Below are 16,747 nucleotides of genomic sequence, written 5' to 3'. Positions count from 1 at the left end.
ATCAAAAAGCAGACCTATAACAAACAATAGGATCCCATCCCCCTAGACAGACTTTAAATTACTTGAGTATTAACAGGGATAATAGTTGCGTTAGTAAAAGTTAGGATGCTGAGTTCCTTCCATTAAAGCTCTACATGATATATTAATAGATTGTTATTGAGCATGTAAACAGTGTATTAATGTGTTAAGGTGGTATAATGATTAACAACATGTTGTATGTAAGATCATCCTGGTAGCTAGCTGTCAGATAAATGTCTTGGTGATAAAGAACAAATACACAGTATTTTCCTCCCCAATACATTGATCAATCTCAACCAATCTTTATTTGTATGACGCCAATTCACAACAATCTCATGACACTTTCCAGTTTGATCTGGTCTAACAGAAATACACCCTATCAGCCACAACACTGATCATGTCATCACAATGCGATGTTCTGCTGGGAAACTTTGGGTGCTGCTACGTGACACGAACCACCCATCCAAACACTTTTGTGGACCAAGTGAACGCCCCTATCACAACAACACTACCCGATGGCAGTGGCCCCCCAGCAGGACAATGTGCCCTGACACACTGCAAACACTGCTCAGGAACAGCTTGAGGAACACAAAGGGCCCAAGGTGTCGTCCGGGCCTCCAAATTCCCCAGATCCCAATCTGATCGAGCATCTGTAAGACGTGCTGGAGCAGGTCGGATTCATGGAGGCCCCACCCCCCAACATACAGGACCCAGAGGATCCACTATAAAATTCCCATACTACTTTTTCGTGATGCATTGTGGGATACTTGGAGTCCACTATATAGGGTATAATAATTCCCGCTAGACATTTGGACAGCACTACAAAATGGCACAGTGCACTATATAGGGAGTAGTGAGTGATTTCGGACACAGCCAATGTCTTGACAGGTCTGAGCTGTTTTGGTTGTACAAGGGGAACCATCACAATATTAGGTGGCAGGCAGTCATGATGTAATTCCTGATCTGTGTAGGCTATTGCTCCCTATTAACAGTCACTCATTGGGAAATTGTCAAACAGAAACTGTTTTTTTCAACAAATCCTTATAATTTAGGTGAATCTGTAATCATTATAAAGGATCAGCTGTCCAAAACATTACCACGAATTATGAGCGCTATCATCATAGCAATGGTGGGGCAACGGTAACCGGGGGTGGGCGGGGCTTACTCTTAGCTCAGCCGAACTTGCGCAGTTTGTTTGCTAAACACCTGCCGCCATTTCCACAGTTGACCTAGCATTTTTATAAGCTAGCTAACTTTACTAAAAGTTAAATATGTAGCTCCAGAAAAGCTTTGTAGATCTAAAGAATTGTGTTTGCGCTGATCATGTCAAACGCTTTTTTAAGTGGAAGGTTGTACAATTAAAACCCGTTTGCTCTCCCCGAGGATGCTGCTGCTTCACTTCATGTCACAAGCTAAGTATTTCATATTTGTCAGTATGCTAATCATAAGTCGAGTTTGTTAGCTCTGCTTAGCTTCTTTGTTCTATTTGCTCATGTAATACTAATGCGACTGCTGGCTGAGACCGTCTTATGTTCATTAGGTACATTGTGGTCTTGATGTTTTTTGTTTTTTTTGTTTTGTTTGTTTGTTTGTTTGTTTTTTTAAATTAATTTCTTAATCTTGGCTTTTCTGTGTTGTTGTTTGGCAGGTGCACTGTGGTTCTGTCATGCTGTTGATGGGGAAATGATGTAAGTACTCATTTTGTGTTGTTGGCTCAGGTGTCTAGTTCATTTATGTTGCTGTTCTTGACTTGCTCGTAGTCGTGCAGATATGTTACCTGACACTCAAACAATGGTGTTATTTGTCAGCTTGGTTTACAAACCTGTCAGTTACATCTCAGCAGCTGGCTGAGTTATGTCTCTGTGAGACAGAAAATGTAGGATTGTTGCTTTCATGACTTGACTGTATTGATCATTTTCACATGTGTTGGCTCATCAGAGAAGAGCTAAAGGGAAAATATTGTTATGCAGGTAGAAGCAGACCCGTGTGCTCCACTGACATCAGTAAAACCGAGTAGTAGACCTATGTCAACTCTCTATTCTGATTTTCCCACAGTAGTCTACAATATTTTCATTTAAATGGGAATTTAAACAATTTTCACCCATGAACGAATGTGCAACTACTCTCTCTTCTATTCAGTTTGCCTGCATCCAAAATCAGCCAAATTACATAAAACATGTCTTTTGGTGGATTGGCAGTTGTGTCAACCACAGATCATTGGTCCACATTTCATAATCCCTCCTAATTTTTACTGCCTTGCAGCGTCAGTCAATTCTATCCACGTGATTTGTCTTTGATGATAAAAACCCAGCATCATTATTGGGGTTGATAGACTCTGGTTCTTTGGGTATACCGTAATCTTATTTTGACAAATGGCATATTTCATTAACTTTATGAATATCAGCAAACTATATCAATCGTATTCTCATAACTGTATCATATTCTTAATTTCTCAGTGTTCTATACAAATGTGCAACATCTACTGTGTCAAATTCAGGTAAGAAATGATGTTATATTTTTTTTAACCACAAGATGGTGATATAGTATTGATTCACGTCCTCTGCAAGACTAGTGAAATAAAACAGCTGTGTGTGTTCATGTGTGTGTGCTTTTGCTGTCTGTTACAAAGGAGACCACAGTTCATCTTGGTAATATCACATTAAAGAAACAGGTTCAAGTTAATTATCCCACATGACATGTGGAATATAGCTATGAACTGTAGGTGCCAAAGTGACGATGATTTATCTGTAAGTTGCCAACTATTAAATTGTTAGATTGAGTTTAAAGCAAAAAAGTCAAAATTCTAGATTCCAGCTTCCTAAATTTGAAGACTTTCTGGTTTCTCTCATCCTCTGTGACAGTAAACTGAAGTAAACAGTAAACTGGACAGTAAACTGGAGTTTGTGGACAAAACACGACATTTGAGGAGGTCAGCTTGGGCTCTGGGAAACACTGATCAAAATGTCTTTCTTTACTCACTTTAAAGACCAATTGATTGATGGATCAAGAAAATAATCAACAGAAACAACAGTGGAGATAATCATTTGTGGCACCCTTAGTATGTCTAATAACAAAGCTGAAGTACAGGTGATTGTATGATTTATTCACAATGTCCCATTATTGCACATTATTCACTATAATGTCCCATAAGTCAGAGAGAAATAGTGATTGAAATCCATGGAGAGACCATAACCCAGAGAGAAAAACTGAGAGAATACACAAACAGAACTTAAATGGAAGATGATGAGGAAGATGAGTTGTAAAGTTTGATTGCCACAGGGAGAAATTACTTCCTGTGTGATGGGGACAATATTGTCCTATATTGTCAGTATTGATTTCTACCTTGTTAATTATGCAACCAACACTGAAAATGATTTAAAAAAAAAAAAAAAGCCTGGATTACCTCCCTCTGTACACCAACACACATACACGCATGCACGCACACACCTCTGCTGACCCCCGCGTCTGAGTCCCCCAGATCATGCAAAAATCTGTCTTCTTTCAGCATCCCCCATCACTTTCGACAGGACACTGAAAGAGTATTCAAGCACTTCATTGAATTTTCATTACCCAGCATGGCTGCACAGTGTGGCAGCCCACAGGCTTTGCACGCGCAGACTATCAATCCAGTCCACCATTCATTTGCTGAATAGGTATTCTTGGGGGTGTATGTGCATGTGTGTGTCAGGGGCAGCCATTTAAACAGCCCATGGTTTATAGTTCCACTTCCACGCCTGGAAGCTGTGATTGACTGGAAACCTGACTGACAGAGTGAGCTGTAGCCTCAGGGTCGATGGACTACATGTTAGACAACCTTCCCACCTGGGACTGAATGGCATGTTAGTCACAGCACAGACATGAGATACGTTAGATTCAGGGCTGTAAGGATTATTTTAATTATTCATTGATCTATTGAGATTTATATGAACAATGGATATTTTATACAACTCACTATTCAAGATGTTGTTTGTTTTATCAGAGAAGAATGCCAAAACAAGGACAGATTGTTAGTTTTCTTGAATCTAGTAATCGATTTATATTGTTTGACTATTATCACAGTTTTTAATCTTACATAGCTGCAAATGGATACTGTATCTCTTCACCATGCATTATAGAAACTGCTCTGTTTTAGAAGAAGAAATAGTATTAGAAATATGTTGCTTTCGTTCAGTCATTTGAAAAAAATGAACACGCTAGCTAGCTAAATATGTTCATGCCAGGAAGCGATTGTGCTTATGTTGTTTTTGCCAGAATCAAAAAAACTAAAATTTCTTGCCGCTGTTTTCTGTTCTGTAATTAAAAATAATAATAATTTTGTCCTTGAATGAACTAGAAAAATCAGTGTCAGCATCAGTGCTTTGTTAGTCAGCAGTTTTACAAGTCACCATGCAGAGCGAGGCACTGACAGCCAGGGGAGGGTCAAGTCTCTTCTCTCTGCATCCTCATTTCGGTTAATCTTTGGATAGAACTCTACAACTTAACATAATACATCTTGGGTGAACTTCCACTGAAGGATTTAATGTTTCACTTAGAATCAAGGCCACCCACCAACACTTTTCAAAACTCTTTGAAATCACTTTGGAATAACTCTGAAGGATGGAGGTCACACTGACAACAAGGTTGTTTCTCAGGGTTCCTGAAAAAGGCACTGTGCTAGAGATCAGAGGCTTTCAGTTAAACTGAATTGTTCATATGGGTGACATAGATCAACTCAGCAGGTACACAGTGAGTCCTCCAAACAAGATGTGATAATGTAGCCTTGTGTTTCAGACTAAGGCTGCAATGGTCTTGGCTGAACTGACAATATAGTGACACATTCAGTTATTGTTGAGGCTCTAACACACTGTGTGACAGTAATCTTACACATGAATTGTCTCTCTCACACTGTGAAAGACTGGTTCAACTGACATCTTGGTTGCAAACTTTGTCAGACTGCATGATGTCAGATTTGAGGCCTGTCAGTTTGTGTAATGATTATGTGATTGCAGTATTACGTAGACATGGAAAAAACCTGATTTTTTAAAGATATACATTTCTGCTTGATTTATGGTAAGAAAGAAAGAAAGGGATTGACATGCAGCAAGGGATCTTGGGTTGGTATTGAGTCAAAGCCACTTCGTTAAGGATTCAGCCTTGATACATGGTATGTGAGGTAGCGTTACAAAGTGAGCTACTAGATGACATCTTCACAAGATTTTGGGTCACTTGTAAATCCACAGTATCATCACTCTTAGGGGTTGTCACGATTCTCCAAATCCTCAATTTGATTACATTTACGATTCTAAGGTTATGATTCAATTCTTGATTTTTACATTCATTTTTTTTTAAGCACAGGTTGCTATGCCATTTTTAGACTAGACTTTTATGCAACATAATTTCTGACCTTTGTTCGCAATGCACCGCACTACATTGTCAAATTTAAAACATTTATTAATAACATAATGTAACGATAACTTATATCTTCAGTCAATTGGAAACTTAAACAAAATAACCTGCCATCTAGTTTCTGCAGAGCTTGCAAACTGTGGCTTTTTTGTCAGCATAACTCATTGGAAATCCAAAAAACGTCCACACCTGCGACTTCAGTGAAAGAGGAGGGGGTTTAAGTTCTGTCGATGGGTCTCCTGCATCTGCAGTTGCCATTGTGAGGGAGCGTGCGTATGTGCGGACAGTGAATGAATGGGAGAGGAAGGAGAAGCGAAAGGAGTAGCAGTAGTAGCGACAGCAATAAAGTGTACAATATAGGCTGCAGTTTGGCTGTGAATAAAGGCGACGGCTCCTCCAGATACAGCAAAGCTTCCTGGTATTATTTCCTGACCAGCTTAACACGTGAAAGTGGTTCACTGGAGCTGAACAGAAATGGTCTAACACCATGCTATCGTTTTGCTGGCTGTAGCTAACAGCTACTGGCTTAGCTATTAGCTAAGTTAGAGAAGGCTGACGAGGTTGACTTGCAGTACTTCAACACAGGTGTGTTTTTTTTTCCGCTCAGCAAGCCGCCTGGACGTGACATGGCAGCATCGATGATTCCATTTTTTTGATTCAAAGTTCAAGATTGTGACTTAATTTCGATATAAAATCGAAATTGTGACACCCTTAGTCACTATGATATTTTATGATTATTTGGACAGTGATATGAAATTGACTGAAGTGTGTAGGGCTGGGTACTGAACTTCGGGTTCTTTATGGCACCGACCGAAATGCTTCGGTAGTACCAAGTATCAGAATAGGCCTCGTCTTTCGGTGCCAAGTTTAGGTCCCCAAGAGGTTGATCACGTGATCAAGATCTGATAATGCTGCCGGTGATTGGCTGTAATGTTACACGTGATTGTAGCATGCAGGAAAATTACATTTGTGGTTACCAGAGATGTTTTGTGGGTATGCCCACAGACAGGGTTCAGGTGTATCTGTGTTGTATGTAGTTGTGTGTTCTCAAACTGGTTAAAAAACGCCACCAAAAAAGGGCTCCATTTTAGCAAGATCGTGTGCGATGCAATATATGCGAAAAAAGTGCTATGGCCGGCAACATGACTAATCTGATGAAGCACCTGACCATGCATGGAATTAATTTAATACCAGAAAGTTTCTCCGCGTTTGACTGCTAGAAGAGCGGACTGCAGCCATCCTCCTCTTAGCATTTAAGTCCGCGTGTGGACGTTACAGAACCCGAGTGGCCTGATTCAAAATCTCCACCATCGGACTTCGGGGTGTAAGGCTAACTTACAAGATACAAGCGTGTAGCTTTTCTTTATGGCTATGTAGTTAGCTAAATCAAACACTAACTAGAGACTGACAGTAACAGATAAAGCTTAGCTTGTAAAGATGTGCGCATCAGCTGGATCAGCTGGTTAAACAGCTCACCTACTGTTCATGGTTATGTTTATCTTCTCACAGTAGACACCATCAGCCAGGAGTGGGCTTGTCTGTGGCCTGAAAAAGCAGACATGTTGATTTTTGTGAAGAAAACATGCCAAGTGAATAGGTCCTCAGTATGTAACAGTGAGCATTAAACATTGACTTGTCACTTGTTTGCAAGTGAACCTCCGGCTTTTACACTGGATATGGGCACAGTATTTTTAGAGGTATGCAACGTGACTGCATCCATAAAAGCTGTCCACTGGGACCCTTTCTTCTCGACGGGACACAATGATTAAATGATTCCGCTAGCGTTGGCTGCTTTTTAGTGGATGTTTGTGGGCTGCCTCGGTCCTGTTCATCTCATAGTGAACAACAAGTCTCCCGCTGTGATACATGCCTCTGTTTGAGGTGGTGAAATAAATTGGACCGTGGTTTGTGAAAGAGGAGATGGTGCCTTTTAAAGAACGGACTCTTTGCTTGCTGCCAAGTTGTTGTGTTTGTTTCTCTGTGGAAAGTCAATGCAGGGGGGAGGGCAGAGCCCACTATGAACTACGGGCGCCCATGGCAGGTTAAAGAGAAAATTGATTTTCATTCTTTTAAATCATCCTAAACCACAAACTCGAATTAATCGATTTTACCGATTTATTGCCCAGCCCTAGAAGTGTGTTAAGATAACATTTTGATTAGATTAAATTCCGGGGCCTATGATCAATACGAGATGATATCATATGTCCAGTTAATAAAATTGCCCACCCTTTCCCACAATTTCCCACCCTTCTATTCTTTGGATGTAAACAGTACCTAAAGAATTTTCAGTAATTCTAACCAAAAAAGTATTGTAAAGTGTACTTAAAACTGACTGCATTAACACACATAAAGTTTATTTAACAAAAGTATAAAATTCGTATTAACAACAATTGCAAGGGTTCAGTTGTTCTTTTTCTAGTCACTGGTATTCAGTTAAGCCTTATACATTAGCCTGGTGGCTAGCAGACTCGTTGCTTAAGGAATTGCACAAAAGATTTATTATTTTTTATTACCAATATATTACTGCATCCTTGGACATTGCTGAATTTAGCCTGAGTGCATTTTTTTTAGCCTCACATCGCTGAAACAGTGCAGCTAGCTGTTTTTTTTTTTTTGCACTAGCGAGAGTGACAAGTTGGTGAACTGCTGTGTGAGATACCAGAGTATATATGTGCTTTGTCTGTTGACCCCTTTTTTTCCCTCTGGAATTCAAGCTAATTTCAGTTTACTCCCGAGATGGAAATTTAAAATATTCATCATATTTCTCTTAACTTATAGCCATTATTTGCCTGCTGCTAACACTATCTTGAGTCAGGATTGGGCAAGTCTGCCAAACTGGCACATGATTACACAATTTTTGGGGCTGGGGCATCAGCAATCAGCGTAGTCATAATTGCATCAATTATAAATGACCATTGACTCAATACATCAAAAAAAGCAGCCACGATGTGGAGAATTTTGTCATCAATTTCTTATGACGTCAAATTTTGATGCAGCCTGACTTTGGTGGTTGAAGCTCTACCTCAGCTGTTGGTGCGTGTATAAGAGGATAATCAAATATAAGACCACTGTTTTGGATTGACAACTAAAGGTACCACCTTCCTCTCAGAGTTGTCAGCGTCTGTTTTAGACAACCCAGTACTGCACATTGTACAGGTGTTAAAAACATTGCTTCTTTGTGCTCTCACTTAATTGGTTTTGATAGAATTACACTGGAGACTTTTCATTGTGAGCTTATTTTGAGAGATTTTTACCTGGTCAGTAATTGGATGGTGAAGCAAGTGATGCTTTCAGGTTTTGAGTCCTTAACTCATAAAGTCAGGAAATACTCTGTGGTATTTCCTGAATGTTTGCCTTCAGGTGGTTTTCGGTCACAGGTAAATTGCTCACAACACTACACAACAGTAAAGCACCCCTGACAGGTGTAAATAGGGAAAATCAGAAATTCACTTGACTGTTTACTGCTGTTAGCAGCCTCGGCATGTTGTCAATCACAAGGCAGTACAGATGCTTTCTACACTAATATGTTTCCCCTGTCTGCCGGATGTTTGTCATGTATTTTCAACACAGAACTGACAGATAGTGAATCTCTTATTATTGATACTGAGTTTAACCCAAGGACCACTTTTTGGGTATAAAAGGATGAAGAACTTGGTTAAGAAATGTTTGACTTTACAAGTGGTTTTCAGAGGCTGGGTCCTCTCTTTGGGAGTCTGTGTGATCTTGGTCTTGGCTCTTTGGTTCCCTGGAGGACACACCTTTGTGGGCTGAGTGCTTAAAAGCAGGAGCTGAAAAAAAGATGAAAATCCAATCCTTTTTCTACTGAACTGTGTTTTGCCAGCCTCAGCCTTGAGTGTTGCAAAGCTGCTTGGCTTAATGACAGTCAGGTTCCACACTGTAAGCACTCACAGTGCTGTGCTCTGACAATGATTGTTTCGAGGGAAATGAAGCATCACTTCATAACATTACCGTACAACAGATGTTTTTCACTTGTAGTTCTGGTAACTCCAGCTAACACTTCTCTCTAGCTGATTGCTTCACATCTACCACGAGTCATATTCTCAAATTAACCTTTCATTTCTATCATAGAAAGGATTTTAAGTTTATAGATTTGAATCAGAACCATCGGTGTTTGTGATAATTCCCAGGTAAGGTGCACAGCTTAGGTGCACAGCTAGAGTTTGTACAGAGTGAGCAGAGGCAGGCCATTCTCTCCTTTGTGTTGTTGTAGTGCTGAAAGACTCAGCCTTCCTCCTTTTCCTCTTGCAGTCATGTGGGTGAATGAATGGTGACAACTACTGTGTGATCTTTTGTAAATCGATGTGGAAATGAAACACGTAAATTTAAACACAATTTAAAGAGAGTGGTGTGTTCTGTGTGATATGAGTAAAATCTGCGATGTGCGATAACACTGTTCAGTGTTGCGATGATGATATAACTTGTGATAAATAAACAAATATTGAAGTTTGCATATTATTAACTATACAGTTAATGATTGGCTAACGTTAGTTTTGAATTGTTCGTGTAGGTCTTTATGGTTGTATTGCAGGTGGTACCTGTGTTTGTAATACATCGTCTCTCCTGAATCCAAAATAATTCCATATAGCAGCTCCATCACTAATTGTGGAGAGTGCATATGCACACACACACAATGCATATTGCTCCGTGGTGTCGCTGCAGCACACGCACACACACACCTGACATACAGCTCTTCGACACGCGCGCACACACACACACACACACACACACACACACACACACACACACACACACACACACACACACCTGCCCAACACGGTTCTCTGACCCGTTCACGTCGGATTTAAAAACAGCCCGTAATTCATTCATTCCCTTAACTGTTTAGTAGCGTGATAAAGTGTGCACACTTGTTTGTCCTACTATTTCCTGGATACATACATACACACTCACACAATCAGCACACACTCAGTGATGTTTCTTTTCACCACAAGGTCTTCGTCGACCACATTTTCATCCTTCTCTCTCCTCCCTCAGCCATCATAACCTGGCAATCACCACCAAACTGATGCTGATTAATTTTGTCAGGGAAGCTAACGGCTAGCTGGGGCTTCATCTGATTGGCCCTTGTATTCAGGGCTCCGTCTGATAGGCTAAATGTTGGCATACTCAAGGTGCATGCATGGCACATGTAAACAAATTTATTTTCCTTATTAATTGCGTGTCAGGCAGTCTTTTGCAATGTGTTTATCGCACATGTTCAGTCGTGATGATGATGAAAATTCAATTTATCGGGCAGTTCTGATAATAAAGAGGAAGTTATCATTCAAGTCCAACAAATCTCTGCTGAAGGGTAAAATGCTTCCTCTTTGCCTTGAAAATTGTTTCAAGGTTCTCTCATCGGCTTTTTCAGCGGAGAGTTTGTAGTGTTGCAGGTTTTTTTAAATTATTATTATTATTTTTTTTTTACTGTTTTATCATCAGTTGTCTCTTGAATTACCTTCATTACACTGCAGTATTTGTTTTCATTCCAGAAAACCAGTGTCTACTCAGACTGGTCGTATCATAGACTGCATCTTCAGTCGATGCCCTGCTGATATTGTGTTGCTGAAACAAGCTGTATGGGGGCTCTATGCCAGTGCTGCTCTGTTTTGTACATTTTACATTTGACTTCTTTCTTTGGTGGTGATACGAGAGAGCAGTTGACAGTCTGCCCTCCTGTCTTTCTTTTCTTATTGCTCAGGTACTGTTTGTGTACTACACATGTTTAACCAAATCTAATTCAGAATGCTGGAAAAATGGGTCTAGCTGCAGAAAATGAGTCTGCAGCAATTTAATCTTCACATTTCATATCTATAAAATGTCTGAAATTTACCGGTTCACACGTCTTAAATGTGATTATTCTTTTGTTTGTCTTAGCCTTTAGTTTTTGACGGGCGGTCGGACAAACCTAGACGCACCAAGGGCAATTCATTTAATTAATTAATCAAGACAGCAGTTGTTAGTTTCAAGATATATGGACCAATTCTGTGTAAATTGTCTGAAAATGACTAGATCTTTGTTGCATTATCTTGTACTTGCATTACCCCAAATGTTTCCAACAATGCTCAAACCAGAAAGACTAGGTAACTGTGAGGAGAGAGTGAGAAGTGAAGAAGGAAGACGGCAAAAGACATAAAGTGATTAAAACTTTAAAACATCTCCTCGTCCATGAACTTGCATGCAGGTTTATGACAAATTAAGATGGCAATGTAAAATTGTCTGTCCAAGAGAAAGACACAAAACCTAATGACATTCTCCCTTGATTAATTTTATCATGCTCAAGGAGCAGCACTCAGGTTAAGTCTATGTGGACCAGGGAGTAGCTTTGAGTAGAGGCTTGTTTACAGCAGGTTGAGTTCAGTTTAATTCCCTGTAGATGGTTTGTTCATGCTTGACTTGTAACTGTATTAAGCTGTGGAACTGCATTATTCATATTTGCCTGTATTGGCACAATGGCTGCAGTGTTTTAGTGCCCTCCACTGTCGCTGCAGGAGAAATATGTAAGACAGTGGGAGAGTTTAACCCAACATCTGCAGTCAGTTTTATTTACTGGTTCTCAGTTACTCAGATACTTGTGGTTTCCTCAGTCATGGTGCTGTGTAAGTCACTACACACACGCCCACTGTCTTCCTGTTTTTGCATCTCTCCCCTTTATTGTCTCAGTTTGTGCTCCGTCAGCAGGTTGTGAGTTGCTAGAAAGCAGCAGGCCTTTGAGAGTCTGACAGCAAATCTTCCTTCCACCATTCCCTCATGCTGACGGCCCCGCTCCTGTGCTAAGACAAAGGGCCATTGGTGTTTGAAATCCACAGACTGCTGTGTAATTTTCACATCTACACACTGTTATCAACCGTTACATCTCTTTCAAATGCCAGTGAACGCAACGTTCAGTATCTCTCCTTGGCAGAAACGTAAAGTTCCATTCCTGAACTCATACGGGTCACTCGCATCTTTCTCAGCTACCCTTCTTTCTAGTGTGTGCATGTGTGTGTGTGCTTGTGTGTGTGTGTGTGGGTGTGTGTTTTTTTTTTTTTTTTTAAGTTCCTTCTAACCAGGAAAAGCTGACAGTCTTTTCAATTTTAGTTCATTTTACTCTTTTACTCGTAAACTTTATCTGTCTCTCAATTTGTGTATGTGTTTGTGTGTGGGAGAGAGAGGCTGAGAAGAGGCACTGATGGCATTTTAAGTTGAATACAAAAGTGTTTCATTAAGGAACATCCATTGTCTGGGCTTGAGGATAAATTCATAGAGGGCAACTTCCGTTGGCAGGAGGTGAGCTAGCCGAGACACAGCAGCGAAGCAGTCTATCCATCTGTAAAGAAATGCATTCCGTTGTGTTGAATGCAGGGATTGTGTTCACAGCATCAACACTATGTGAAAGTGTTATATTGACTTTGGGTTGGTTTAAATAGATTTTTTGGGACGGTGATGAACAAAGTTGCATTGTAGAGTTTGTACAGGGTAAGATCTCTTCATATCTGTATCTATGGTTGTATTTGAGCAATGAATGAATTAAAAAGAAGGACTTCTTTCTGATAATATTGGATTTTCAGGATTTACGAATCATGGTTGCTCAGAATATATTTACATGAAAAGAGTAAAGTGGCATAGAAATAGTGAGGAATTGAAAAGTGAGCTATATGATTCAGGTCACTTGAGAATCCGACTTTTATTCAGACTTTGTTTTTTTATCATAAACAAATGCCGATTATTTTTTTCATCCTATCTTGAAAATGCAGATACACAGAAATGAAATGAGGTGAACTGTGAGTTTCAACACATACCTGCTAATGAACCTCTAATGACTACATAAAAAAGATCCGCTGTAGCAGCACTATGTGATCAATCATACATGACAAGCTTATAGATGGCGATGAAGATGTTCTATCATATGAAATATGAAGAAAATTGCGCGTTGAATGTCCTGATGTACTTTCAAACATTAATTCAGTGACTTCCTGTTCTTTACATATCCTTCGACACTGTTCCTCCTGATATTGATGTATGTCCTTGAGCTCACAGACCCTTGACTGTCCTAAATTTGCCTCATAGCCCTACACTGTGTTTTTCCTTTCTACGATGTCTTGCATGTTAGCATACTGTGTACGTGTGGAATCTAAAGGTGTGACTGAGGGCCCTCTGTGTCAGTGAAACTCATGAAGACCTCACTGTGCACTGTGCAATACAGACTCGATACATAAATCATTTCTTGGTTTGCACTAACTAGGTAATTTTCATACTCTTTTAAAAACAATACACTGCCTACACTGTTTATAATTACTGTATATATTTGTACATATTATTTATAAATTGTTCTATTTCTATTTCTGCTCTAGCTCTTCTTCTCTTTACTTATTTATTATATTGTTTATTTTGTACTATTTAGTGTTGAGCGGTATGACCAAAAATGTATATCACGGTATTTTTCGGTTTCACGGTATATGATGGTATTTTTTATTTTTTTTCCATGCATAATCAGGTGTTCACAGCATTTCTACTGGTTGAGAGAGGAATTACTGGCCCCTTTTAGATAGAAAAGGCGGCACATTTGCTGCAAGGTAAAGGCTGCACTCTGCCGCCCTGTCTAACTAAACAGGAGGTTTAATATTCCTTCTTTCCCAAAAAGCCTCCACTGTGGTAGGCATAAACATGTGATGTGACGTGAAGCACGAAGTTAGGCGTGAACAGTGACGTACAACATAGGCATCAGAAGAAATGTGGCGACACTTGATAGATTTACTTAATTATAGACCCGTGGCCCATATTCTCGCCTCCTCAGTCAAACACATGCCGATGTCAAACCCCCGCTATGAAAGGAAGCGTGCAGCGGAGCGCCTCGCATTAGCTGCCTCAAGCAACAGACAGCTAACAGGAAGCAGGTCGAATTTGTCTTTAAAATAAGAGCTCTACATTGCACCCCACTGGAGTTTAGAACGGGGTTCCTAGCGGGGGCTTTTAACTTGAAAGTAGCAAGCATTAGCAGCTAACAAGCCGACAACTACAGAGACCGAGGAGAGTTAGCATCTCCTGGATCTCTGCGGCATTCCAGTTGCTCATCTTGACATCCGTTGATAAAGTCATTTACTGCAATGTCACCGTAACATAACACCAGAACAGTACTGTTTACCCTCAGCACACCTCGCAGTTGCACCATGCCTGTTTAGAAGCATTGAAACATTGAAAAGGGTCCGGTCTGAAATAGTGTCGCGCGGCGCAGCTTAGCGTTCCTAATGTTGTGTCAAATACACCGGTATGGGGGTATATTAAAAATTCATATCATAACGAAAATATACACCGGTATTCGGTGTGAACCGGTATACCGCCCAGCACTAGTACTATTATTATTGTTTATTGTTATATTAAACTGTCCTTTGGCTGCTGTGACACACACATTTCTGCGTTTATGGGACTGATAAAGGAATTTCTGAATCTCAGTCTGATTCTGATTCTATTGAAGCAGCAGTAAAGTTTTTGTTCTCCTGGTACTTGCTGAACTGCTGAGGCATTCTGGGTTGCATCAACTAGCTGAATTCAAGTTTTTGTTGTTTTAATTCATTTTAGAGATAAATGCTTAAAACCGTGATTTGTTTGATTTGTAAGAAACAAAAGGTCAGAAAAGACCAGAAAAGACTTTCTAAAATGTTCATTAATGTAAGATTGAGTCCTCTCCTGCTGTTCGCGGTGATACACAACAAGCTGAAATGAGCTGGTCCTGAGTCTGCATTTGTCATGCAGTTGTTTTGACAGGGCCTGTAGGAGTGAAGGTTGGGTCATGATCTGCATTTAAACTATCGACATAACTCTTCAGATTAATGTTTTTTATTACTGTTCAAATTCAGCGAACTAGAGGAGAAAGAAGAGGAGGAGGTTGTGTTAGGGGTGATTAGACTGATGACCTGGACTTTTTACATTGTATCTATTCATTTTATCATTAACATGTTTACAGTAATTTAGAAAAAAAAACTTTACTTTGAATTAAATTGCACAGTGATAGGGACTTATGTTATTATGTTAATGTTTTTCTGTTTAAGCTTGTGTCCTTTTATACCTAGTCTCTGTTGTGATATTTACTTGATAATATTCATTATATCTTACCAAATACACCTGCAGTATTGGGTATTAGTATGTTTTTTGCAACTTACTGTAACTTTAGAAAAGTAATTATACAATGTTGTTCCTTTTACCCTTAAAAACTGGTCTGCAGTTTAAGTGAATCTTGCAGCAGCTCTAAAATCCTGCATAACTATTGTTTTAGTTTTCGGTTTCGGTTTGTCGGTTTGGGTATGCGTTGGGGTATAGCGATTTGCATTGGCAGAGAAAGGAAAAGAATGCTGTGTGTGTGTGTGTGTGTGTGTGTGTGTGTGTGTGTGTGTGTGTGTGTGTGTGTGTGTGTGCAGGGGGGACATAAAACAAAGAGAGAGTGGGGGTGCACATGGATGGTGGTCACTCTTCTCCTGACAAGCAGTTTTTGCTAGATTTACTGTTTAAGTAAGATACAAATATTCACATCACAAATCCTTTGACATCATAATCATTAACTTTGAAATATATACCCTTACTGACCATAAATCACCTAATAGAGTAACCTCCTGCATTCACCCAGACTCAGAAATCCACCAATTATAGGAGGAATGGGGGAAACTATGGGGGGAAATGTTTCCATTTCATCTACAGTAGTATAAAAAACAACTTCTAATCAGGATTTATTGAAGTTAAGAGTAGACATATAGAGCTACACTGAACAAATTATCAAGACAACACTTTTGTTTTTCCTCCCATTTTCCAATGGGACTTTAAATGAGTTTAAACTCATGTTAGTGAGCACATCACTCAGATCTACCTGACAGGTAGTAAAAGGCCACTCTAAAATCACAGATCAGGGTCAACGGTAAACCCACAGTACTGTCTCAAGTTTTGCATTATGGCCATCGCCATCTTGGTTATTAGAGGCCAGACGTGACCATGTTGGGATGAGGGTGGAGCTGGGGGGAAGATCCTGATTTGATCTGATTGGGAACCTGAGGACACATAGAGGTAGCAACTTGTCAATTACAAGGTAGCTGCACCTCAAGACATTCCCAGCTTTACCATTCAGTTTAATCTAAATGGAACAATAAGTTACTAAATGAACATTGTTCCGTATTGAAGATGACTTGAAAAACTAGTGATTATGATTATAAACTTATTAGGAAACTATTTACTGAGGTAATAAATCAGTAATACATAGCAGGCTCCTATTCTCACAAGCTTACATATAATTGGACATCCTCCATCCATTTTCCACGTTATTTATTTTACTTAAGTGTCCTATCACCCTTTCATCTTAAAC

General features: G+C 39.7%; 1 protein-coding gene across 7 annotated transcripts in view; it reads left to right on the top strand.

Annotated features, from left to right (window-relative positions):
* The first annotated feature begins 1,221 nt into the window (after positions 1-1,221).
* Positions 1,222-16,747, top strand: part of fat2 (FAT atypical cadherin 2) — a 150,797-nt gene continuing 135,271 nt past the window's right edge. For 4 of the 7 annotated variants that reach the window (XM_037076687.1, XM_037076691.1, XM_037076690.1 and 1 more), the window contains exons 1-2: positions 1,222-1,706; positions 2,475-2,515. The gene's annotated coding sequence lies outside the window, so the exon portion shown is untranslated. The remainder of the gene's footprint in view (positions 1,707-2,474; positions 2,516-16,747) is intronic. The other 3 variants (XM_037076689.1, XM_037076686.1, XM_037076688.1) reach the window with 2 other exon arrangements.

Source organism: Acanthopagrus latus, chromosome 18 (assembly GCF_904848185.1).
Source record: "Acanthopagrus latus isolate v.2019 chromosome 18, fAcaLat1.1, whole genome shotgun sequence".
Lineage (NCBI taxonomy): Eukaryota > Metazoa > Chordata > Actinopteri > Spariformes > Sparidae > Acanthopagrus > Acanthopagrus latus.
Note: the sequence above shows the minus strand (reverse complement) of the source record. Positions and strands in the feature narration are given on the sequence as shown.